A 26374-nucleotide genomic window follows, 5' to 3' on the forward strand; every position below is an offset into this window, starting at 1 on the left:
GTGAGTGCGGTTGTGAGCGAGCCCGAGTGAGGAAGGGTGAAAGCGAGGTCACAATAGGGAAGGTGAGAGGGAGCCTCAGTGAGAGATGTTGTGAGGGAGCCCAAGGGAGAGAGGTTGTCCGGGTGCCTGAGTGAGAGAGGGTGAGAGTGATGTCACACAGAGGGTGAGAGCGAGGCCAGAATGAGGGAGGGTGAGAGGGAGCCTGAGTGAGAGAGGTTGTGAGGGAGCCTGAGTGAGCGAGGTTATGAGGGAGCCTGTGTGAGGGAGGGTGTGTTGGAGTCTGAGTGAGAGAGGTTGTGAGGGAGCCCGAGTGAGAGAGGGTGAGAGTGAGGTCACAGAGAGAGTGAGAGCGAGGTCACAATGAGAGAGGGTGAGAGGGAGCCTGAGTGAAAGAAGTTGTGATGGACTCTGAGTGATAGGGGGTGTGAGGGATCCTGAGTGAGGGAGGGTGACAGGCAGGCTGAGTGATAGAGGTTGTGAGGGAACCTGAGTGAGAGAGGTTGTAAGGGAGCCTGAGTGAGAGAGGTGGTGAGGGAGCTTGAGTGAGTGAGGGTGTGTTGGAGTCTGAGTGAGAGAGGTTGTGACGGAGCCCGAGTGAGAGAGGGTGAGAGTGAGGTCACAGAGAGAGTGAGAGCGAGGTCACAATGAGAGAGGGTGAGAGAGAGCCTGAGTGAGAGAGGCTGTGATGGAGTCTGAGAGATAGGGGGTGTGAGGGAGCCTGAGTGAGGGAGGGTGACAGGGAGGCTGAGTGATAGAGGTTGTGAGGGAGACTGAGTGAGAGAGGTTGTGAAGGAGCCTGAGTGAGGGAGGTGAGTGGGAGCCTGAGTTAGGAGTTTGTGAGGGAGTCCGAGTGAGGACACAATGAGAGAGGGTGAGAGGGAGCCTGAGTGAGTGCGGTTGTGAGGGAGCTTGAGTGAGAGAGGTTGTGAGGGAGCCTCAGTGAGGGAGGGTGAGACTGAGGTCACAATAGGGAGGGTGATAGGGAGCCTGAGTGAGAGAGGTTGTGAGCGAGCCCGAGTGAGGAAGGGTGAAAGCGAGGTCACAATAGGGAAGGTGAGAGGGAGCCTCAGTGAGAGAGGGAGCCTCAGTGAGAGATGTTGTGAGGGAGCCCAAGGGAGAGAGGTTGTCCGGGTGCCTGAGTGAGAGAGGGTGAGAGTGATGTCACACAGAGGGTGAGAGCGAGGCCAGAATGAGGGAGGGTGAGAGGGAGCCTGAGTGAGCGAGGTTATGAGGGAGCCTGTGTGAGGGAGGGTGTGTTGGAGTCTGAGTGAGAGAGGTCGTGAGGGAGCCTGAGTGAGAGAGGTTGTAAGGTAGCCTGAGTGAGAGAGGTTGTGAGGGAGCTTGACTGAGGGAGGGTGAGTGGGAGCCTGAGTGAGAGAGGTTGTGAGGGAGCCCAAGTGAGAGAGGTTGTCCGGGTGCCTGAGTGAGAGAGGTTGAGAGTGATGTCACACGGAGGGTGAGAGCGAGGCCAGAATGAGGGAGGGTGAGAGGGATCCTGAGTGAGCGAGGGTATGAGGGAGCCTTAGTGAGGGAGGGTGTGTTGGAGTCTGAGTGAGAGAGGTTGTGAGGGAACCCAAGTGACAGAGGGTGTCCGGGTGCCTGAGTAAGAGAGGGTGAGAATGATGTCACACGGAGAGTGAGGTCAGAATGAGGGAGGGTTAGAGGGAGCCTGAGTGAGCGAGTTTGTAAGGGAGCCCGAGTGAGAGAGGGTGAGAGTGAGGTCACAGAAAGAGTGAGAGCGATATCACAATGAGAGAGGGTGAGAGGGAGCCTGAGTGAGAGAGGTTGTGATGGAGTCTGAGTGATAGGGGGTGTGAGGGAGCCTGAGTGAGAGAGGACGTGAGGGACCCTGAGTGAGAGAGGTTGTGAGGGAGCCTGACTGAGAGAGGTTGTCAGAGAGCCTGAGGGAGAGAGCGTGAGAGGGAGTCTGAGTGAGAAAGGTGTGAGGGAGCCCGAGTGACAGAGGTTGTCAGGGAGCCTGAGGGAGAGAGGTTGTGAGGGAGCCTGAGTTAGAGAGGTTGTGAGGGAGCCTGAGTTAGAGAGGTTGTGAGGGAGCCTGAGTGAGAGAGCGTGAGAGGGATTCTGAGTGAGAGAGGTGTGAGGGAGCCCGAGTGAGAGAGGTTGTCAGGGAGCCTGAGGGAGAGAGGTTGTGAGGGAGCCTGAGTGAGAGAGGTTGTGAGGGAGTCTGAGTGATAGGGGGTGAGAGGGAACCTGAGTGAGAGAGTTTGTGATGGATTCTGAGTGATAGGGGGTGTGAGGGAGTCTGAGTGAGGGAGGGTGAAAGCGAGGTTACAATAGGGAAGGTGACCCTGAGTGAGAGAGGTCGTGAGGGAGCCTGAGTGAGAGAGGTTGTGATGGAGTCTGAATGATATGGGGTGTGAGGGAGCCTGAGTGAGGGAGGGTGAAAGCGAGGTCACAATAGGGAAGGTGACCCTGAGTGAGAGAGGTCGTCAGGGAGCCTCAGTGAGAGAGGTTTTGAGGGAGCCCAAGTGACAGAGGTTGTCCGGGTGCCTGAGTAAGAGAGGGTGAGAATGATGTCACACGGAGAGTGAGGTCACAATGAGAGAGGGTGTGAGGGAGCCTGAGTGAGAGAGTTTGTGATGGATTCTGAGTGATAGGGGGTGTGAGGGAGTCTGAGTGAGGGAGGGTGAAAGCGAGGTTACAGTAGGGAAGGTGACCCTGAGTGAGAGAGGTCGTGAGGGAGCCTGAGTGAGAGAGGTTTTGAGGGAGCCTGAGTGAGAGAGGGTGAGTGTGAGCCTGAGGGAGAGAGGTTGTGAGGGAGCATGAGTGAGAGAGTTTGTGAGGGAGCCTGAGTGAGAGCGGTTGTGAGGGAGCCTGAGTGAGGGAGGGTGAGAGTGAGGTCACAATAGGGAGGGTGATAGGGAGCCTGAGTGAGAGAGGTTGTGAGCGAGCCCGAGTGAGGGAGGGTGAAAGCGAGGTCACAATAGGGAAGGTGAGAGGGAGCCTCAGTGACAGATGTTGTGAGGGAGCCTGAGTGAGAGAGGTTGTGAGGGAGCCCAAGTGAGAGAAGTTGTCCGGCTGCCTGAGTGAGAGAGGGTGAGAGTGATGTCACACGGACGGTGAGAGCGAGGCCAGAATGAGGGAGGGTGAGAGGGAGCCTGAGTGAGCGAGGTTGTGAGGGAGACTGAGTGAGAGAGGTTGTGTTTTAGTCTGAGTGAGAGAGGTTGTAAGGGAGCCCGAGTGAGAGAGGGTGAGAGTGAGGTCACAGAGAGAGTGAGAGCGAGGTCACAATGAGAGAGGTTGTGAGGGAGCCTGTGTGACAGAGGTTGTGAAGGAGCCCGAGTGAGAAAGGTTGTCAGGGAGGCTGAGTGAGGGAGGGTGAGTGGGAGCCTGAGTGAGAGAGGTCGTGAGGGAGCCTGAGCGAGAGAGGGTGAGTGTGAGCCTCAGGGAGAGAGGTTGTGAGGGAGCATGAGTGAGAGAGTTTGTGAGGGAGCCTGAGTGAGAGCGGTTGTGAGGGAGCCTGAGTGAGGGAGGGTGAGAGTGAGGTCACAATAGGGAGGGTGATAGGGAGCCTGAGTGAGAGAGGTTGTGAGCGAGCCCAAGTGAGGGAGGGTGAAAGCGAGGTCACAATAGGGAAGGTGAGAGGGAGCCTCAGTGACAGATGTTGTGAGGGAGCCTGAGTGAGAGAGGTTTTGAGGGAGCCCAAGTGAGAGAAGTTGTCCGGGTGCCTGAGTGAGAGAGGGTGAGAGTGATGTCACACAGAGGGTGAGAGCGAGGCCAGAATGAGGGAGGGTGAGAGGGAGCCTGAGTGACAGAGGTTGTGAGGGAGCCTGAGTGAGCGAGGTTGTGAGGGAGACTGAGTGAGAGAGGTTGTGTTTTAGTCTCAGTGAGAGAGGTTGTGAGGGACCCCGAGTGAGAGAGGGTGAGAGTGAGGTCACAGAGAGAGTGAGAGCGAGGTCACAATGAGAGAGGGTGAGAGGCAGCCTGAGTGAAAGAACTTGTGATGGACTCTGAGTGATAGGGGGTGTGAGGGAGCCTGAGTGAGGGAGGGTGACAGGGAGGCTGAGTGATAGAGGTTGTGAGGGAGACTGAGTGAGAGAGGTTGTAAGGGAGCCTGAGTGAGAGAGGTGGTGAGGGAGCTTGAGTGAGTGAGGGTGTGAGGGAGCCTGAGTGAGGGAGGGTGAAAGCGAGGTCACAGTAGGGAAGGTGACAGGGAGCCTGAGTGAGAGAGGTTGTGAGGGACCCTGAGAGAGAAAGGTCGTGAGGGAGCCTGAGTGACAGATGTTGTGAGGGAGCCTGAGTGAGAGAGGGTGAGAAAGAGGTCACAGAGAGGGTGAGAGCAAGGTCACAATGAGGGAAGTTGAGAGGGAGGCTGAGTGAGAGAGGTTGTGAGGGAGCCAGAGTGAGAAAGGGTGAGAGTGAGGTCACAGAGAGGGTGAGAGCGGGGTCACAATGAGGGAGGGTGAGAGGGAGCCTGAGAGACGTTGTGAGGGAGGCTGAGTGAGAGAGGTTGTGAGGGTGTCTGAATGAGAGAGGTTGTGAGGGAGCCCGAGTGAGAAAGGTTGTCGGGGAGCCTGAGTGAGAGAGGGTGACAGTGAGGTCACAATGAGAGAGGGTGAGAGAGAGCCTAAGTGAGAGAGGTCGTGAGGGACCCTGAGTGAGAGAGGTTGTGAGGGAGCCTGAGTGAGAGAGGTTGTGAGGGAGCCTGAGTGAGTGAGGGTGAGAGGGAGCCTGAGTGAGAGAGGTTGTGAGGGAGCCTGAGTGAGAGAGGTTGTGAGGGAACCCAAGTGAGAGAGGTTGTCCGGGTGCCTGAGTGAGAGAGGGTGAGAATGATGTCACACGGAGAGTGAGGTCACAATGAGAGAGGGTGAGAGGGAGCCTGAGTGAGAGAGTTTGTGATGGATTCTGAGTGATAGGGGGTGTGAGGGAGTCTGAGTGAGGGAGGGTGAAAGCGAGGTTACAATAGGGAAGGTGACCCTGAGTGAGAGAGGTCGTGAGGGAGCCTGAGTGAGAGAGGTTTTGAGGGAGCCTGAGCGAGAGAGGGTGAGTGTGAGCCTGAGGGAGAGAGGTTGTGAGGGAGCATGAGTGAGAGAGTTTGTGAGGGAGCCTGAGTGAGAGCGGTTGTGAGGGAGCCTGAGTGAGGGAGGGTGAGAGTGAGGTCACAATAGGGAGGGTGATAGAGAGCCTGAGTGAGAGAGGTTGTGAGCGAGCCCGAGTGAGAGAGGGTGAGAGTGAGGTCACAGAGAGAGTGAGAGCAAGGTCACAATGAGAGAGGGTGAGAGGCAGCCTGAGCGAAAGAAGTTGTGATGGACTCTGAGTGATAGGGGGTGTGAGGGAGCCTGAGTGAGGGAGGGTGACAGGGAGGCTGAGTGATAGAGGTTGTAAGGGAGCCTGAGTGAGAGAGGTGGTGAGGGAGCTTGAGTGAGTGAGGGTGTGAGGGAGCCTGAGTGAGGGAGGGTGAAAGCGAGGTCACAGTAGGGAAGGTGACAGGGAGCCTGAGTGAGAGAGGTCGTGAGGGACCCTGAGAGAGAAAGGTCGTGAGGGAGCCTGAGTGACAGATGTTGTGAGGGAGCCTGAGTGAGAGAGGGTGAGAAAGAGGTCACAGAGAGGGTGAGAGCAAGGTCACAATGAGGGAAGTTGAGAGGGCGGCTGAGTGAGAGAGGTTGTGATGGAGCCTGAATGTGAGAGTTTGTGACTGAGCCTGAGTGAGAGAGGTTGTGAGGGAGCCAGAGTGAGAAAGGGTGAGAGTGAGGTCACAGAGAGGGTGAGAGCGAGGTCACAATGAGGGAGGGTGAGAGGGAGCCTGAGAGAGGTTGTGAGGGAGGCTGAGTGAGAGAGGTTGTGAGGGTGTCTGAATGAGAGAGGTTGTGAGGGAGCCCGAGTGAGAAAGGTTGTCGGGGAGCCTGAGTGAGAGAGGGTGAGAGTGAGATCACAATGAGAGAGGGTGAGAGAGAGCCTAAGTGAGAGAGGTCGTGAGGGACCCTGAGTGAGAGAGGTTGTGAGGGAGCCTGAGTGAGAGAGGTTGTGAGGGAGCCTGAGTGAGTGAGGGTGAGAGGGAGTCTGAGTGAGAGAGGTTGTGAGGGAGCCTGAGTGAGAGAGGTTGTGAGGGAACCCAAGTGAGAGAGGTTGTCCGGGTGCCTGAGTGAGAGAGGGTGAGAATGATGTCACACGGAGAGTGAGGTCACAATGAGAGAGGGTGAGAGGGAGCCTGAGTGAGAGAGTTTGTGATGGATTCTGAGTGATAGGGGGTGTGAGGGAGTCTGAGTGAGGGAGGGTGAAAGCGAGGTTACAATAGGGAAGGTGACCCTGAGTGAGAGAGGTCGTGAGGGAGCCTGAGTGAGAGAGGTTTTGAGGGAGCCTGAGCGAGAGAGGGTGAGTGTGAGCCTGAGGGAGAGAGGTTGTGAGGGAGCATGAGTGAGAGAGTTTGTGAGGGAGCCTGAGTGAGAGCGGTTGTGAGGGAGCCTGAGTGAGGGAGGGTGAGAGTGAGGTCACAATAGGGAGGGTGATAGAGAGCCTGAGTGAGAGAGGTTGTGAGCGAGCCCGAGTGAGAGAGGGTGAGAGTGAGGTCACAGAGAGAGTGAGAGCGAGGTCACAATGAGAGAGGGTGAGAGGCAGCCTGAGCGAAAGAAGTTGTGATGGACTCTGAGTGATAGGGGGTGTGAGGGAGCCTGAGTGAGGGAGGGTGACAGGGAGGCTGAGTGATAGAGGTTGTGAGGGAACCTGAGTGAGAGAGGTTGTAAGGGAGCCTGAGTGAGAGAGGTGGTGAGGGAGCTTGAGTGAGTGAGGGTGTGAGGGAGCCTGAGTGAGGGAGGGTGAAAGCGAGGTCACAGTAGGGAAGGTGACAGGGAGCCTGAGTGAGAGAGGTCGTGAGGGACCCTGAGAGAGAAAGGTCGTGAGGGAGCCTGAGTGACAGATGTTGTGAGGGAGCCTGAGTGAGAGAGGGTGAGAAAGAGGTCACAGAGAGGGTGAGAGCAAGGTCACAATGAGGGAAGTTGAGAGGGCGGCTGAGTGAGAGAGGTTGTGATGGAGCCTGAATGTGAGAGTTTGTGACTGAGCCTGAGTGAGAGAGGTTGTGAGGGAGCCAGAGTGAGAAAGGGTGAGAGTGAGGTCACAGAGAGGGTGAGAGCGAGGTCACAATGAGGGAGGGTGAGAGGGAGCCTGAGAGAGGTTGTGAGGGAGGCTGAGTGAGAGAGGTTGTGAGGGTGTCTGAATGAGAGAGGTTGTGAGGGAGCCCGAGTGAGAAAGGTTGTCGGGGAGCCTGAGTGAGAGAGGGTGAGAGTGAGATCACAATGAGAGAGGGTGAGAGAGAGCCTAAGTGAGAGAGGTCGTGAGGGACCCTGAGTGAGAGAGGTTGTGAGGGAGCCTGAGTGAGAGAGGTTGTGAGGGAGCCTGAGTGAGTGAGGGTGAGAGGGAGTCTGAGTGAGAGAGTTTGTGAGGGAGCCTGAGTGAGAGAGGTTGTGAGGGAACCCAAGTGAGAGAGGTTGTCCGGGTGCCTGAGTGAGAGAGGGTGAGAATGATGTCACACGGAGAGTGAGGTCACAATGAGAGAGGGTGAGAGGGAGCCTGAGTGAGAGAGTTTGTGACGGATTCTGAGTGATAGGGGGTGTGAGGGAGTCTGAGTGAGGGAGGGTGAAAGCGAGGTTACAATAGGGAAGGTGACCCTGAGTGAGAGAGGTCGTGAGGGAGCCTGAGTGAGAGAGGTTTTGAGGGAGCCTGAGCGAGAGAGGGTGAGTGTGAGCCTGAGGGAGAGAGGTTGTGAGGGAGCATGAGTGAGAGAGTTTGTGAGGGAGCCTGAGTGAGAGCGGTTGTGAGGGAGCCTGAGTGAGGGAGGGTGAGAGTGAGGTCACAATAGGGAGGGTGATAGAGAGCCTGAGTGAGAGAGGTTGTGAGCGAGCCCGAGTGAGGGAGGGTGAGAGGGAGCCTCAGTGACAGATGTTGTGAGGGAGCCCAAGTGAGAGAAGTTGTCCGGGTGCCTGAGTTAGAGAGGGTGAGAGTGATGTCACACGGAGGGTGAGAGCAAGGCCAGAATGAGGGAGGGTGAGAGGGAGCCTGAGTGACAGAGGTTGTGAGGGAGCCTGAGTGAGCGAGGTTGTGAGGGAGACTGAGTGAGAGAGGTTGTGTTTTAGTCTGAGTGAGAGAGGTTGTAAGGGAGCCCGAGTGAGAGAGGGTGAGAGTGAGGTCACAGAGAGAGTGAGAGCGAGGTCACAATGAGAGAGGGTGAGAGGGAGCCTGAGTGAGAGAGGCTGTGATGGAGTCTGAGAGATAGGGGGTGTGAGGGAGCCTGAGTGAGGGAGGGTGACAGGGAGGCTGAGTGATAGAGGTTGTGAGGGAGACTGAGTGAGAGAGGTTGTGAAGGAGCCTGAGTGAGGGAGGTGAGTGGGAGCCTGAGTTAGGAGTTTGTGAGGGAGTCCGAGTGAGGACACAATGAGAGAGGGTGAGAGGGAGCCTGAGTGAGTGCGGTTGTGAGCGAGCCCGAGTGAGGAAGGGTGAAAGCGAGGTCACAATAGGGAAGGTGAGAGGGAGCCTCAGTGAGAGATGTTGTGAGGGAGCCCAAGGGAGAGAGGTTGTCCGGGTGCCTGAGTGAGAGAGGGTGAGAGTGATGTCACACAGAGGGTGAGAGCGAGGCCAGAATGAGGGAGGGTGAGAGGGAGCCTGAGTGAGAGAGGTTGTGAGGGAGCCTGAGTGAGCGAGGTTATGAGGGAGCCTGTGTGAGGGAGGGTGTGTTGGAGTCTGAGTGAGAGAGGTTGTGAGGGAGCCCGAGTGAGAGAGGGTGAGAGTGAGGTCACAGAGAGAGTGAGAGCGAGGTCACAATGAGAGAGGGTGAGAGGGAGCCTGAGTGAAAGAAGTTGTGATGGACTCTGAGTGATAGGGGGTGTGAGGGATCCTGAGTGAGGGAGGGTGACAGGCAGGCTGAGTGATAGAGGTTGTGAGGGAACCTGAGTGAGAGAGGTTGTAAGGGAGCCTGAGTGAGAGAGGTGGTGAGGGAGCTTGAGTGAGTGAGGGTGTGTTGGAGTCTGAGTGAGAGAGGTTGTGACGGAGCCCGAGTGAGAGAGGGTGAGAGTGAGGTCACAGAGAGAGTGAGAGCGAGGTCACAATGAGAGAGGGTGAGAGAGAGCCTGAGTGAGAGAGGCTGTGATGGAGTCTGAGAGATAGGGGGTGTGAGGGAGCCTGAGTGAGGGAGGGTGACAGGGAGGCTGAGTGATAGAGGTTGTGAGGGAGACTGAGTGAGAGAGGTTGTGAAGGAGCCTGAGTGAGGGAGGTGAGTGGGAGCCTGAGTTAGGAGTTTGTGAGGGAGTCCGAGTGAGGACACAATGAGAGAGGGTGAGAGGGAGCCTGAGTGAGTGCGGTTGTGAGGGAGCTTGAGTGAGAGAGGTTGTGAGGGAGCCTCAGTGAGGGAGGGTGAGACTGAGGTCACAATAGGGAGGGTGATAGGGAGCCTGAGTGAGAGAGGTTGTGAGCGAGCCCGAGTGAGGAAGGGTGAAAGCGAGGTCACAATAGGGAAGGTGAGAGGGAGCCTCAGTGAGAGAGGGAGCCTCAGTGAGAGATGTTGTGAGGGAGCCCAAGGGAGAGAGGTTGTCCGGGTGCCTGAGTGAGAGAGGGTGAGAGTGATGTCACACAGAGGGTGAGAGCGAGGCCAGAATGAGGGAGGGTGAGAGGGAGCCTGAGTGAGCGAGGTTATGAGGGAGCCTGTGTGAGGGAGGGTGTGTTGGAGTCTGAGTGAGAGAGGTCGTGAGGGAGCCTGAGTGAGAGAGGTTGTAAGGTAGCCTGAGTGAGAGAGGTTGTGAGGGAGCTTGACTGAGGGAGGGTGAGTGGGAGCCTGAGTGAGAGAGGTTGTGAGGGAGCCCAAGTGAGAGAGGTTGTCCGGGTGCCTGAGTGAGAGAGGTTGAGAGTGATGTCACACGGAGGGTGAGAGCGAGGCCAGAATGAGGGAGGGTGAGAGGGATCCTGAGTGAGCGAGGGTATGAGGGAGCCTTAGTGAGGGAGGGTGTGTTGGAGTCTGAGTGAGAGAGGTTGTGAGGGAACCCAAGTGACAGAGGGTGTCCGGGTGCCTGAGTAAGAGAGGGTGAGAATGATGTCACACGGAGAGTGAGGTCAGAATGAGGGAGGGTTAGAGGGAGCCTGAGTGAGCGAGTTTGTAAGGGAGCCCGAGTGAGAGAGGGTGAGAGTGAGGTCACAGAAAGAGTGAGAGCGATATCACAATGAGAGAGGGTGAGAGGGAGCCTGAGTGAGAGAGGTTGTGATGGAGTCTGAGTGATAGGGGGTGTGAGGGAGCCTGAGTGAGAGAGGACGTGAGGGACCCTGAGTGAGAGAGGTTGTGAGGGAGCCTGACTGAGAGAGGTTGTCAGAGAGCCTGAGGGAGAGAGCGTGAGAGGGAGTCTGAGTGAGAAAGGTGTGAGGGAGCCCGAGTGACAGAGGTTGTGAGGGAGCCTGAGTTAGAGAGGTTGTGAGGGAGCCTGAGTTAGAGAGGTTGTGAGGGAGCCTGAGTGAGAGAGCGTGAGAGGGATTCTGAGTGAGAGAGGTGTGAGGGAGCCCGAGTGAGAGAGGTTGTCAGGGAGCCTGAGGGAGAGAGGTTGTGAGGGAGCCTGAGTGAGAGAGGTTGTGAGGGAGTCTGAGTGATAGGGGGTGAGAGGGAACCTGAGTGAGAGAGTTTGTGATGGATTCTGAGTGATAGGGGGTGTGAGGGAGTCTGAGTGAGGGAGGGTGAAAGCGAGGTTACAATAGGGAAGGTGACCCTGAGTGAGAGAGGTCGTGAGGGAGCCTGAGTGAGAGAGGTTGTGATGGAGTCTGAATGATATGGGGTGTGAGGGAGCCTGAGTGAGGGAGGGTGAAAGCGAGGTCACAATAGGGAAGGTGACCCTGAGTGAGAGAGGTCGTCAGGGAGCCTCAGTGAGAGAGGTTTTGAGGGAGCCCAAGTGACAGAGGTTGTCCGGGTGCCTGAGTAAGAGAGGGTGAGAATGATGTCACACGGAGAGTGAGGTCACAATGAGAGAGGGTGTGAGGGAGCCTGAGTGAGAGAGTTTGTGATGGATTCTGAGTGATAGGGGGTGTGAGGGAGTCTGAGTGAGGGAGGGTGAAAGCGAGGTTACAGTAGGGAAGGTGACCCTGAGTGAGAGAGGTCGTGAGGGAGCCTGAGTGAGAGAGGTTTTGAGGGAGCCTGAGTGAGAGAGGGTGAGTGTGAGCCTGAGGGAGAGAGGTTGTGAGGGAGCATGAGTGAGAGAGTTTGTGAGGGAGCCTGAGTGAGAGCGGTTGTGAGGGAGCCTGAGTGAGGGAGGGTGAGAGTGAGGTCACAATAGGGAGGGTGATAGGGAGCCTGAGTGAGAGAGGTTGTGAGCGAGCCCGAGTGAGGGAGGGTGAAAGCGAGGTCACAATAGGGAAGGTGAGAGGGAGCCTCAGTGACAGATGTTGTGAGGGAGCCTGAGTGAGAGAGGTTGTGAGGGAGCCCAAGTGAGAGAAGTTGTCCGGCTGCCTGAGTGAGAGAGGGTGAGAGTGATGTCACACGGACGGTGAGAGCGAGGCCAGAATGAGGGAGGGTGAGAGGGAGCCTGAGTGAGCGAGGTTGTGAGGGAGACTGAGTGAGAGAGGTTGTGTTTTAGTCTGAGTGAGAGAGGTTGTAAGGGAGCCCGAGTGAGAGAGGGTGAGAGTGAGGTCACAGAGAGAGTGAGAGCGAGGTCACAATGAGAGAGGGTGAGAGGGAGCCTGAGTGAGAGAGGCTGTGATGGAGTCTGAGAGATAGGGGGTGTGAGGGAGCCTGAGTGAGGGAGGGTGACAGGGAGGCTGAGTGATAGAGGTTGTGAGGGAGACTGAGTGAGAGAGGTTGTGAAGGAGCCTGAGTGAGGTAGGTGAGTGGGAGCCTGAGTTAGGAGTTTGTGAGGGAGCCCGAGTGAGGACACAATGAGAGAGGGTGAGAGGGAGCCTGAGTGAGTGCGGTTGTGAGGGAGCCTGAGTGAGAGAGGTTGTGAGGGAGCCTCAGTGAGGGAGGGTGAGACTGAGGTCACAATAGGGAGGGTGATAGGGAGCCTGAGTGAGAGAAGTTGTGAGGGAGCCTGAGTGAGAGAGGTTGTGAGGGAGCCCGAGTGAGAGAGGGTGAGAGTGAGGTCACAGAGAGAGTGAGAGTGAGATCACAATGAGAGAGGGTGAGAGGGAGCCTGAGTGAGAGAGGTTGTGATGGAGTCTGAGTGATAGGGGGTGTGAGGGAGCCTGAGTGAGTGAGGGTGAAAGCGAGGTTACAATAGGGAAGGTGAGAGGGAGCCTGAGTGAGAGAGGTCGTGAGGGACCCTGAGTGAGAGAGCTCGTGAGGGACCCTGAGTGAGAGAGCTCGTGAGGGACCCTGAGTGAGAGAGGTCGTGAGGGAGCCTGAGTGAGAGAGCTTGTGAGGGAGCCTGAGTGAGAGAGGTCGTGAGGGAGCCTGAGTGAGAGAGGTTGTGAGGGACCCTGAGTGAGAGAGGTCGTGAGGGAGCCTGAGTGAGAGAGCTTGTGAGGGAGCCTGAGTGAGAGAAGTTGTGAGGGAGACTGAGTGAGAGAGGTTTTGAGGGAGCCTGAGCGAGAGAGGGTGAGAGTGAAGTCACAATGAGGGAGGGTGACAGGTAGGCTGAGTGAGCGAGGTTGTGAGGGAGCCTGAGTGAGAGAATTTGTGAGGGAGCCTGAGTGAGGGAGGGTGAAAGCGAGGTCACAATAGGGAGGGTGAGAGGGAGCCTGAATGAGAGAGGTCGTGAGGGAGCCTGAGTGAGAGAGGTCGTGAGGGAGCCTGAGTGAGAGAGGTTGTGAGGGAGACTGAGTGAGAGAGGTTGTGAGGAAGTCTGAGTGAGAGAGGGTGAGAAAGAGGTCACAGAGAGGGTGAGAGCAAGGTCAGAATGAGGGAAGTTGAGAGGGAGGCTGAGTGAGAGAGGTTGTGAGGGAGCCTGAGTGAGAGAGGGTGAGAGCGAGGTCACAATGAGGGCGGGTGAGAGGGAGTCTGAGTGAGAGAGGTTGTGAGGGAGCCTGAGTGAGAGAGGGTGAGAGTGAGGTCACTGAGAGGGTGAGAGTGAGGTCACAATGAGGGAGGGTGAGTGGGAGCCTGAGTGAGAGAGGTTGTGAGGGAACCTGAGTGAGAGAAGTTGTGAGGGAGCCTGAGTGAGAAAGGTTGTGAGGGAGCCTGAGTGAGGGAGGGTGAGTGGGAGCCTGAGTGAGAGAGGTTGTGAGGGAGCCCTAGTGAGCGAGGTTGTGAGGCAGCCTGCGTAAGGGAAAGCAAAGCAAAGAAATAAACAAAATGTTAAAAAAAACAAACCTGAATTAAAGAAGTCAGACAGAAAGGGAGGTCACTGCCTGACTGCAAATATATACAAAGATGTAGACAATGAAAACTTACCTATCGTAACAGAAAACACATCAGTGGGTGTCTGGTTGTGGGTTTCAGGAGAAGGGCCAAGGGTGCAATAGGGAGGAATCACAAAGGGGTATCAGGAAAGCTTTGGCGGTGATGGATACTTCAGTACCTTGATTGTAGTCTTGGTTTTCCTGATGTACATAATTGAAATTTTATTAAATTATACACTTGAAATATGTGCAGTTATTGTAAGTCATTTACACACTAAAGCCATTTTTAAAAGTGAAAAGAAAATTCAGGTAGGCAAAACTGAGAGAAAATATTCAGAATACGTAGGTTCTGGCAAGGGAATTGTTTCCAGAATATCTGGAATATAAAAACAATTCAACAAATTAATACTAAAAAGACGAAGAGTCCAATAAAAAAAAGTACGTAGGGCTTCCCTGGTGGCGCAGTGGTTGAGAATCTGCCTGCCAATGCATGGGACACGGGTTCGAGCCCTCGTCTGGGAAGATCCCACTTGCCGCGGAGCAACTACGCCCGTGAGCCACAATTACTGAGCCTGCACGTCTGGAGCCTGTGCTCCGCAACAAGAGAGGCCGTGACAGTGAGAGGCCCACGCACCGCGATGAAAAGTGGCCTCCGCTTGCCACAACTAGAGAAAGCCCTCGCACAGAAACGAAGACCCAACACAGCCATAAATAAATAAATAAATAAATTTAAAAAACATCTGTTAAAAGAAAAAAAAAGTACTTAAAAATGAAAAGACATTTCATAAAAGATACACAAATGGCCAATAAGTATATGATAAAGAGTCCACTGTCATTAGTCATCAGGAAATACAAGCTAATACCATAGTGAAACAGCACTTCCCACCCACTAGAACAGCAGATCCAAAGGAAAGTGACAATCCCAATGTTCCCAGGGCTATGGATCTACAGAACTCTCATCTGTTGCTGGTGGGAGTTTGAAACGGTACAATGGCTTCCAAGAGTTGTTCGGCAGTTTCTTATAAAATGAAACTAACTCTATGATCCAGCAATTCCAGCTAGATATTACCCAATTAAAGTGATATGTTCACACACACACAAAAATTTTGTATGCAAATGTTCATAGGAGCCATACTTATCATAGCTCCAGACTGGAAGTAACCTAAATGCCCATCAGCAGTAGGACTCATAACTAAATTGTGGTGTATTCATAAAGTGGGTGCCAGTCAGCAGTAAAATAGAACAAACTCGCGCTGCACATGAAGATGGAAACAAATGCTATAGGCATAATGTTGAATGAATGAAGCCAGAGACAAAAACAATATCCAAAATATATAAAGAACTCATACAACTCAATAGCAAAAAACCCCCCAACTAATCCAACTTAAAAAGGGGCAAAATACCTAAGACATTTTTCCAAAGAAGATATACGAATGGCCAATAAGTATATGAAAAATGCTCAGCTTTACTGGTCATTAGGGAAATGCAAAGCAAAACCACAAGATACCACCTCACACCTGTTAGGATGGCCATCATCAAAAAGACAAGGAATGAGAAGCACTGGCCAGGATGTGGAGAAAACGGAACCCTTGTGTACTGCTGGTGAGAGTGTAAAGTGGTGCAGCCACTATGAAAAACAGTATGGAGGTTCCTAAAAAAATTAAAAATAGAACTGCCATATGATCCAGTAATTCCTCTTCTGGGAATAGATCCAAAGGAAATGAGAACACTGACTTGAAAATATATCTGTACCCGCACATTCATAGCAGCATTATTTCCAGTGGCCAAGATATGAAAGCAACCTAAGTGTCCATAGATGGATGAATGGATAAAGAAAATGTGGTATATACATATATATAAATGATGGAATATTCTTCACCCATATAAAAGAGGAAATCCTGCCATTTGTGACAACATGGATGGACCTTGCAGGCATTATGCTAAGTGAAATAAGTCAGAAAGATAAATACCACATGATCTCACTTATATGTGGAATCTACAACAAGACAAAAACTTACAGAAAAAGAGATCACATTTGTGGTTATCACAGGTTGTGGTGTGGGGGAGGTGAAATTGGAGGAAGGTGGTCAAAAGATACAAATTTCTGGTTATAAGATAAATAACTACTAGGGATGTAACATACAGCATGATCACTACAGCGACCACAGCTCTATGGTGTATAGGAAAGTTATTAGGAGAATAAAACATGAGTCCTCTTTATAAGAAGAAAACATTTTTTTCCATTTCTTTTTACTGTATGTATATGAGAGGATGGATGTTAGCTAAACTTATTGTGCTAATCATGTCGCAATCCATGTAAATCAAACCTTTATGCTGCACACCTGAAACTCATCCGTGACACATGTCAATTATATCCCAATAAAACTGGGGTGGGGGTAAAGATTGGGATTCCAAGAGAGTCATTCCACATCTATCTCCTAGATTCCAGATAAGAGTAGGTCTGCTTTCTTCCAGGAATTAGGTGAGAGTTTCACCTGCCCTGTCCCAGATCAGGAGAGACCATGGAACGTGGGGAATGAAACCCTGGGGCAGGCGCTGGGGCCTGATGTACCTGTGAGCAGTTGTTTCACACCTAGCCACCGCCAAACTCCGTGGCTCAGAAAACCATCACTTATTGTTGCTCATGGCTCTGTGGATCAGTGTGGTGGTTCTGAGCTGAGCCAGGCCTGGCGGATCCTAGCTGTAGTCCACGGGCAGCTCAGCCGGGCTGGCAGGTCTAGGATGGCCTCACATGTGCCTGGCAGCTGGCCAGCTGCTGGCTGGGACGGTGACAGGAGTCACTGGGCCACGGGTCTGTCACCCTCCAGCAGAGCAGCCTGGGCTCCTTCACACGGCAGCTGGGCTTCTTTCAGTGACAGAAGGGAAGCGTGAGGGGCCTCTGGGGCCGAGGCTCGTTACTGGTGCAGCCTTGCTCCAGTGGCGGTATAACCATCAAAGCAAGGGGTAAACCACAGACTCTGCCTCTTGATGGGAAGATCTGCCACATCACCTCGCAACGGGCAGGGATATTAGAGAAATGCACATCAAAACACCACGAGATACCACCTCACACCCACCAGGATGGCTGCAATCAAAGCAACAGAAAACAACAAGTGTTGGCCAGGACATGGAGACATCTGAACCCTTGTGCACTGCTGGTAGGAATGTGAAATGGTGCAGCTGCTGAGGGCAACAGGATGGCGGTTCCTCAAAAAGTTAAGAATGGGGCCTCCCTGGTGGCGCAGTGGTTGAGAGTCCACCTGCCAATGCAGGGGACACGGGTTCGAGCCCTGGTCCGGGAAGATCCCACATGCCACGGAGCAACTCAGCCCGCGTGCCACAACTACTGAATCCCGCGTGCCTAGAGCCCATGCTCTGCAACAAGAGAAGCCACCGCAATAAGAAGCCCCCGCACCACAATGAAGAGTAGCCCCCGCTCGCCACAGCTAGAGAAAGCCCCACGTGTAGCAATGAAGACCCAATGCAGCCAAAAATAAAATTAAAAAAAAAAAAAAAAGTTAAGAATAGAATTAACATGATCCAGCAATTCCACCTCTGGGGATATACAGAAAACAATTGAAAGCAGTGTCTTAAAGAGCTATCTGTATATTCATGTTCACAGCAGCACTCTTCCCAAAAGCCAAAAGGTGGAAACAACACAAGTGTCCATTGACGGATTAATGGATAAGCAAAATGTGGCCTGTACATACCGTGGAATATCATTCAACCTTAAAACGGGAGGAATTTCTTCCTGACACACGTAACACCACAGATGAACCTCGAGGACCCTATGCTAAGCGAAAGAAGCCAGTCGCAAAAGGGCAAACATTGTTATGATTCCACTCATATGAGGTCTCTGGAGTAGTCAGATCCCTAGGGACAGGCAGTAGGATGGTGGGGGCCAGGGGCTGGGGGAGGGGGATGGGGAGGTGTCGTTTACTGAGGACAGTTTCAGTTTTGCAAGGTGAAGAGTTCTGGAGGCTGGTTACTCAACGATATGAAGGTACTTAACACCACTAAACTGTACAATTAATAATAGTTCAGATGGTCAACTTTATGTTATGTGTATTTACCAAAATGAAAAAAAAAGAGGTACAGATATTGAGACTAGTGGAGGAGTGGGACTAATTTTGTAAAAGATCCACCACACTTGGGTTCTAAGCTGTCGGACCTTCCCAGGTTACCTCTCTGAGGTTACCTCTGAGGCTGAACTTGCTGGGGCCCAGGGCAGGCTGCCCCCAAATATGCCTCAATGGCATATTGATTATTTTAAATTAAAGTTACTTGAGAAATGGCCGATGCAAGAGGGACACTTTGACCCTCCTCTCTGTCTCCCCGAAAGCAGGAAGTAAATCCCCATGTGGAAGGTGCCCTCCCTATACCAGGACAAAGACATCCTTATTGCCAGATGCAGGGAATTCAGGGCCAAGAAGCCTGTATAAACAAACCCCATTACTTTTTTACTAATTTACTACCCAAGCCCAAACTTAGCTTACATTCCTGACTAGTTAAGCAGCCAAACGTGTTTCTTTGTCCTGTCAATTCCTCTCAAATGTATTGTTTCTTTGTCTAAAAAGTATAATAGCTGCCTGCTTTTATGGAGGTCCCATTTCTATGACACCTCCATACGTACAAACGAAACTTCTTTCTTTTCCTCCTGTTAATCTGCCTTGTGTCAATTTTATTATTAGTCCAGCCACAAGAACTCAAGAAGGATAGAGGAGAAATTTCCCCTCCCCGACAAACTTCCTTCTGTGATCTTTATTTCCATTTCACAGAGGTGTGCATGAGACAGCTGAAGGCCTTGCTCCAAGATTAGAAAGCTGGCCTTGGCCTTCCTCTTGGTCATGTGGTCCTTCAGCTGCCTCGGAACGGCAGCTATGGGCATTTGGGGCCACCTCTCACAGTCGGCAAGGGACTTTCGCCCCCGCATTTTGAGAATTCTCTTCCCCAGCCCTCATCTTGCCTGTCTCCTGCTCATCACTCTGGTCCCAGCTCAGACATCACCTCCGCCCTGCCCACTCCAGACAAAGTGGCCCCCCTGACTCGGTCTTCACCTGTCACCCCACCCCGTCTCATCTTTCCCACAGCAGAAATGGCTTATTTACATATTTTCTTAGTGTCTTTTGTGTGTCTCTCCCACCTAGAATATACGTTCCTTGAGGGCAGGAAGCAGTCTGGTTTCTTGTTGGTATTGCTCATTTCTGTATCCCCAGTAGCTAGGATATGCTCACAGAGTATTTGTGGAATGAAGGAATTTGATCCTCAAAGTCCTATGAGATAGGGATAACCATCTTCATTTAATAGACGAGAAAACTGAGTCTCAGAGAGGCCAAGTAACTTCCAAGAATCACACAACAGGGAGCTGAAGAATCTGGGGCTGAAAGACAGACCACTCGATACCCTATCTTGTGACTACCATAGTGCAGGAATTTCAGTCTGGCTCTTGGTGGGGAGGGGATACATTACCAATAAACCAGTCCCACAAATCCAGATGAGTGGGAAGGGTGTGATTCACTTGCAGCCACGCAAGAGCTGGTGGAACGCTGCACAGGAGATGCCCTGACCCTCAGAGACCTGCAGGGCTTCCTCTTGTTCCCCACTCCTGTGCTGTGTTACACCCGGTAAGTCACTGCCCTTCTCTGGGCCTCAGTTCCTCTACCTGTACAATGTGGAGCCAAGGGAAGGAGGGGGACAGTGTCTGGAAATGCTCTGCTAGGTCCATTTCAGATGCCCCATGTTCTTTTGCCTTTCCTGGTGACCTGCTTACCTGTGAGTGAGCAATACCTGGGGTACAAATCACTTCCTGTCTGGAAGCTAGCCTCCTTGATCCCAAGGCAAGGCTGCACCCCGTGGCTCCCTGGGCCTCAGAGAGTAGAAGCAGGATGTGTCCTGAGGATTTGGGGCAAACTCTACCCTGAAGGGAACTGGTCCCTTCCTATTCACTCTTGTAAAGTCTAAAGCAGAGAGGTGAAGGATTGATCACTCTGACCAGGGGGTGGGGGTGAGGGCAGTGCAAAGAGACCAGTCTGGTCGGGAGGGCCTGCCCTTCTTGAGTGTGGCAATACCTACTCTGGCTCACTTAATCCAAAAGTGGGGCTTATTGAAGGATACTAGGGGCTCCAGGATGACTGGGAGCCTGGAGAAAAAGGCTGGCAATATGGGCCAGAACCCAGGGTGCTAGTGGTAGGGGGTCGGGCAGCAGGATCTTCAGCAGAGGTGCTGCTGCAGGAGCAGGAATGGGCCACTCTGCATGTCCCCATTTCAGGACAGTCAGTATGGCCTCCAACTGCAACCGAGAAGGACCCTAAGGGACCTTCCCAAAACAGGCCCCCAACCGTGTCCTCTGCCTGCCTCTTTTCTGTAGGAAAACTTCAGTCTCCTAGGCGTTCCCCAAGTTCCAAAGAGTACATTTAATCAGAGAAGTGAGAAAATGCAGAAAGAAAGGAAAACAGTCAAGCAAGACAAAATAATAACTGTTTAGACATTAAACAAAGTCAAGGACCTTTAGTTCCTCCTCAAGGGCTATAGATAATATTCTGAATCATGTCCTTTGAGCTGTTTTGCAGACACTGAGACCCCCACCAGGTGGAAGAAATTAACTGTGTGCTCCCACAAGCCCACAGACCCCAGACCGGTTGGAATCAGAAGATTGATGATGTTGACTCTTGGTTACCTCACCACCAACCAGTCAGAAGAATGTCCATGAGCTGATCACACACCCCACAACATACCTCTCTCACTTCATCTTTAAAAACCTTTTCCTGAAAGCCTTCGAGGAATTTGGGCCTTTTAAGCATTGGTTACCTTGACTCCTTGCTTGGCGCCTGCAATAAACGCTGTGATTTCCTTCACCACAACCCGGTGTCAGCAGATCGGCTTTACTGCGCTCAGGCCAGCGGACCCACGTTTGCTTCAGTAGCACGATCATTCATGACCGTGGCTCCCCGCTGAAGGATCCAACCCTGGGTAACAGCAGTGGGTTGGCCAAACCTACCTCACAAGCCTCTCCACACTCCCCTGGCTGGGCTGGTGAAGGAGGACGTAATGGACGCTGCAGGTTGATGCTCCCCTCTGGGCTGAGATGCTGTTTCTCTGGCTGTCAGAACGCTTGCCCGCTGGCAGCTCATCTGGGCTCCTCCCTCATAGCCTGTCCTGGGTGGAAGTTGGGGGGGGGGTGCTTCATCCAAAGCGAATGCAGCACATCCAGTGACCACACCCAATGACAGGAACGGCAGGGTGTTTACAAAGGCCCGCTGTGTGTCCTTTCCCGCCAGCCGCTTCAACTTGGCTCATCTCTGAAGGGGCAACTCCGCTCCAGAGCTCCTTCCATCACGAGCTCCTCCATCCCCGCATCCCCTGAGGCCTTTCTGCAACTGTGTAGCAGTTAAGTTGCTTGCTTTGCCCAGTCCTGCTTCCCTTAGTCCAAGACCCCCTCCCCCCTGTTGAGATTGGCTCCCTGGGAACCCAACCTGCAACGGAGAGGGTGGCTCTCCGTCCTCTGCCCTTGGCTGCTCTATATACTGCCACCAAAGGTCCACTCCACAGGGGCTCCTGGGCTACTCAGCCCTCCTAACAGAAGCCACGCACTTTAGCAGCACCCCGGATACCCAGCTAAACACATTTCCCACTCTCGTGCAGCTGCAGTCATGTGACTAAGTTGTGGCCAATAGGATGTAAGCAGAATCATGTGAGTCACTCCTGGCCAATAGGATGTAAGCAGAATCATGTGAGTCACTCCTGGCCAATAGGATGTAAGCAGTCCCATGAGCCACTCTTGTCCGGTAGCATAAAAGCAGAGTCACAGGAGCAGCTTCTCGGGTGAGGCTTTAGGAGGAGGTCATTTGCACTTCACTTCCTATTTAGCTGCTTATGGAAAGGGGACAGAGGGCAGGCCGGTGGAAGCTGGGGCAGTTGTTTTAGACCCAAGAAGCCGTGAACAGGAGATGGCAGAGCAACATCCTGGATTATTCCAGAGTTGGATTACCTGTCTTGGGTCACCCACACTGACTTTTATGAGAGAGAGAAATAAAATTCTAGCTGATTTAAGCTTGCTGTTATTTCTGGTTTTAGCAGCCAAGCTTTTAACCCAATCAATTCAAAGGATTCTATAAAAGGAAGAATGGGTATTGAAAGGACAGTAAATAAAAGGGAGGGTTCTAACACACTGACAATACAGATGGGGTCCTTAGAGGGCGTCATCTCTTTACCAGCCCCAAGCCTCAAGTTTCCCTCCCCCTGCACAAAGTTCGAGCACAACCAAGGCTTCCTGGGAAACTGACCCATGATTAGAGGGAATTCAGGAGTATTGATCAGCTTGGCGGTCCTGGATGAATGCTGAGGCTGGGAAACAAATTGGAATTAATTGTCTTAGATGCACCTGGCCTAGTTTCCCCTTTCCATTTTAAGTGGGAGGTCATTAAGCCTTATCCAATAATCAAGCCCAGGATTCTGCAATCATAGCTGCAGACCTAGGAGCAAACCAGAAAAGCAAGAAAGAAACCTCAGGAAGGGACTGTGCCTAAAGGGAGAAAAGTTCGTTGAAAAGACAATTTAACAACAAAATTAAGAGTAACTTGTGCTTTATTTAGAAGCTTGGGGGTACAAATAAAGTCCACCTCTAATTTTTCAAATTAAAAGAGATTTGAGCCTGCACATACTAGGTAAGTTGTTTATCTTCCTGAATTTTTGGAAAACTTTGAGGAATTAGTCCAGCAATTCAAAGGAACTCTTGAAAGAGAGCTGGATCCAGCCTCTAGCAGGGCGCGATTTGGTTGGGATTACTTCCGGCCTGCCACACGCTGTTTCTGTGGAGCACCAGGCCTGTGCAGCCTGGCCGTGGGCCAGTGTTCTCACTGTTCTGGCAGAGTGCCGTCCCACACTGTTGAAGGCTTGGATTCACAATCTCATATTCAGCCATTGTCCCCAAATCATGTCCACCATGCCAGAGTTCCTAGTTTGGGTACAATATATGCTCCCCTCCCCCTACACAACTAGGCCTGGTGTTGAGCCCCAGTCAGAACGCCCCAGTGGTGATTTCTCCGTTGGTGGCTCTACATGTCTGTTCTTGCAAGGTGTCTTCGTTCAGGAACACCCCAATCTGTCAGACAGGTTTACTATAGTGGAATCTCAAAAGAGAATGGGCTGGGATCTTGCTTACTTTGTGCCCAAGAGGTAATTTGGTCCCAATGCAAAATTTCTTAACTTTTCCCCAGCCACCAGCTTTGATAGCTAGTGGAGCCCATTATAATCTCCTTCTCCCAAGGTCTTGGGTGCCCCTCCACACTTGCTTTTTGGATAAACTAAGTCAATAACTTAGTTAAGTAGACTAAGGTAAACTAAGAGGAGCCACTTATAATTCTTCTCTAAATAATAACAATTTACTCTAAAGTGACTTTTTGAGTTCATCTAGACAAAGAAATGACATATAACTTCTAAAAAGCAACTTCTCTTACTTCAAAACAGAACCCACACCCTAAGTTCCTGTAGTTGGACACCTGCGGCACAAAGTAAATGACCACCCATCATCACAGCGCCCATCACAGCCGGCAAAAGTGATGTCTGTGTGCTCTCTTCCTGTCCTTGATGCCACACGCAGACTTATCTTTACAGAGCTGCTCAGGTCTCTGGGCCAGGAGAGAACCAGCAAGGCAGAAAACGAGATTCCACTGTACTGACGTTCCAGAGTGAGTCCTGTGGCAGCGACTACAGCAACAAGGATGTAGATGGGACTTGCCATCTCGTCCTCTCTCTGCCTGGTGTTAGCCTGCAGGACGGGGCCCCTTGGACTAAGTCAGCCCCCAGGGCCCTAGATCCACTGGTTTGGAGGAGGAGACTCAAGGAAGATAAAGGGACTCCTGCCTTCTGTGGACATCAGGTTCTAGAGCCCGCATATAAGACTCAAATGCTTTATAGTCAATTTATGCTTGAAATTTCCTTAAAACACCTGAAATTAACAGAAGTTAAGGCCTTGGGAAGTTCCAAAGCTCATAATTAACTTTTTTCTCTTTTCAATTTGGCCTGGCTTGCCTTGGGACAGTGGAGACCAAGGTCTAATTTAAATGGGGTGGGAACTACAGAAGGCTTAGGGGTTAGAAGAGCTGTCTCTCTCAGGTCGGATTTGTTGTAAGTTCAATGTGCCTATGATATAGCTCCTGAGTGTAAATGGTAACATGGCGTATAGTGGTCATGGAGGTAGTGTGTCATTTAAACTCACAATAGCTCTGTGAGGTGGATATTATTATTTTCCATCCACCCTTTATAGATGTGGAAACTGAAAGTCAGAGATGGCCCATGTGTAGCCTCAGGGCTTGAAAATGGCCACTTGGTGACCCCTCCTCAGTCCCGTTGGCTCATCAGACATGCCTGGACGGCTCTAACCCCAGAGCAAGCGCAGCACAGGCTCAGGCTGGAGCCCTGTTACCCAAAACATCACAGAATACTCTTTGCTCCTGGTTCAGACTGAGGGCTGTGGCAGGCTGTCAGAGTGAGGTCAGTGCCAGTTACGTGGGTGGAAATCGGGGACATGTCTCTGAGGGGCAGCGCTTTGCTTTGCTCTTGTAGATATTCCACCTGTGAAAGATGGGTGTGAACAGAGCAGAAAGGCATGTCGGGCAGAGGAAGAGGAAGAGGCTGGGAAGCAGAGCCTGCTTCCTGGGGATTAGAGAGTGTGGCCGCAGTGTCAAGTGGGTGGGGTGTTCCGGGCTAGAGAGCTGCGGGCGCCAAGTCAGGGGGAGCCTTGAGTGCCGCCATGAGGGGTGAGCTTGGGGGGTGGGGGGGCCTAGGAGATGGCCCATCCCCAAAAGCCCTGCTCAAGATGCCCAGAGGTTGTGGCTGCTGGATCCCAAACACAGGGAGAAGGTGCCACCATGCGAGACATCAGCGCAGTGGGCCCTTGATGTATATGAACCCCACACGAGTCCACCAGAAACACCTCGCTGAGCCACTGGGTGGATTTTGTTTTCATTTGAAGCCTCTCTCTGTGCATCTTAGCAGACTGGGGCAGTGTGTCTGTGCGTGGCAGGGACAGAAAATCCAGCTCACACCGGCACAAAGGGAGCTTAGGGGAGCTGGTCACACTGACCTGGCTCTGGGCCCGGCTCAAACCCTCTGGGCCTTTTCCCCGCAGCTGCCCCGCTTTGCTGCCCGATGAGGATGAGTTGGCCTCCCTCTCAGCCAGGCTCTTCCGAGTTGCCCCAAAGATGGTCCCCAGCGCTCCTGATGTAGATTCTTTTTCCGTTAACTTAGCAGCCTCAGGGGAGAAACTGCCTTTTCGAGAGTTCCAGGAACAATCTCAGGAAGGGTTTTCATTGGTCCATCTCAAGTCACATGTCCTTGACCACGTGAATTAAATGTCCACCCCTGGAGAGCCCATTGGATGGGGGAGGGGTGGGGAGGACGGGTTCCCCAAATAGAAGAGATGAGCCCTTTTTTTTTTATAAAGCCCACTTCCTTACCCCTCATTTTTGTATTGTGGTAAAATACACATAACACAATTTACCATTTTAACCATTTTTAAGTATACAATTCAGTGGTATTATGAATATTTACATTGTTGTGCAACCATACTACTATCTCCAGAAGTTTCTCATCATCCCAACCCAAAACCCTGTACCCGTTAAATAATAATTCTTCATTCTCCCTTCCCCCAGCCCCTGGTAACCACCATTCTATCTGCTGTCTCTATGAATTTTAGTGCTCTCGGGACCTGATATAGGTGGGATCTTACGGTATTTGTCCTTTCGTGTCTGGTTTATTTCACTTAGTACAATGACTTCAAGGTTCATCCGTGTTGTAGCATGAGTCAGAATCTCCTTCCCTTTTTTTTTTTTATAAATTTATATATTTATTTTTGGCTGCGTTGGGTCTTCATTGCTGTACTTGGGCTTTCTCTATCTGTGGCGAGCTGGGGCTACTCTTCGTTGCGGTGCGCGGGCTTCTCATTGTGGTGGCTTCTCTTGTTGCAGAGCATGGGCTCTAGGCATGCGGGCTTCAGTAGTTGTGGCTCATGGACTCTAGAGCACAGGCTCAGTAGTTGTGGCGCACGGGCTTAGTTGCTCTGCGGCACGTGGGATCTTCCCAGACCAGGGATCGAACCTGTGTCCCCTGCATTGGCAGGCAGATTCTTAACCACTATGCCACCAGGGAAGCCCTCCTTCCCTTTTAAGACTGATCAATATTCCGTTGTATGGATGGACCACTAGCCCATCTTTGGACATTTGGATTGCTTCCACCTTTTGGCTATGGTGAGCAATGCTGCTAGAAACATGGGTGTCCAAATATCTCTTTGAGACCCTGCTTCTAATTCTCTGGGGTGTACACCCAGAAGTGGAACTGGTTTAATATTTTGAGGAATTGCCCTAATGTTTTCCACAGTGGCTGCACCACCTTACATTCCCACCAACAGACAGTGCATAAGGCTTCCAATGTCTCCAAATCCTCATCAACACTTGTCATTTTCTCTGTGTGTGTGTGTGTGCTTCATAGCATTCCTAATGAGTGCGAAATTGTATCTCATCGTAGTTCTGATTTTCATTTTGCTAATGATTAGTGATGTTGAACATCTTTTCATGCGCTTATTGGCCATCTGCATATCTTCTTTGGAGAAATATCTATTAAGTCCTTTGCCATTTTTGAATAGCAGTGTTTGGTTTTTGTTATTGGGTTATAGGAGTTCTTTATATATTCTGGATAGGAATCCATTACCAGTATGTAATTTGCAAATATTTTCTCCCATACTCTGGGTGGCTGAGATTGGTCCTTTTAACAAGAGGAGGTGCTGGGCAGGCAATTCCACTGACATCCACCCTATTGGTCTAGGTTTCTGCAAGGTGGGAATTAGTCTGCTCTTCCCTCACAGCAGAGGCACATCCAAGGCCCAAGGGAAAGATGGGAAAGATTCCACCCAAATTGATTAATTCGATCACTTTGGATTAGTCAGATCCCGTCCCAAATGGGAATTTGAAAGCTCAGTGTGTTCAAGGAATTATTCCCACTCTTTCTGGAGTCAAGCCCAAGTGTGACTCTTTCCCGAGAGTGCACAGATTATTTTTTTCCTAAAGTGTCTAATTCCTTATCAGTTCATAGCAGTCATAATTCAGATTCACGATGGAATTTCCCT

General features: G+C 51.9%; 1 long non-coding RNA gene across 1 annotated transcript in view; it reads right to left on the bottom strand.

Moving 5' to 3' along the window:
• The window catches only part of LOC309607126, an 80501-nt gene extending 54775 nt beyond the window's left edge, over positions 1 to 25726 (bottom strand). Inside the window, exons 1-2 of the long non-coding RNA XR_014232262.1 lie at positions 20252 to 25726; positions 13307 to 13455 (exon numbers count right to left, since the gene is read on the bottom strand). This is a non-coding gene — a long non-coding RNA (uncharacterized lncRNA). The remainder of the gene's footprint in view (positions 1 to 13306; positions 13456 to 20251) is intronic.
• Between the last annotated feature and the right edge of the window lie 648 nt (positions 25727 to 26374).

This window comes from Balaenoptera borealis (genome assembly GCF_965194805.1).
Source record: "Balaenoptera borealis genome assembly, chromosome: 12".
NCBI classification, from domain to species: Eukaryota; Metazoa; Chordata; class Mammalia; order Artiodactyla; family Balaenopteridae; genus Balaenoptera; species Balaenoptera borealis.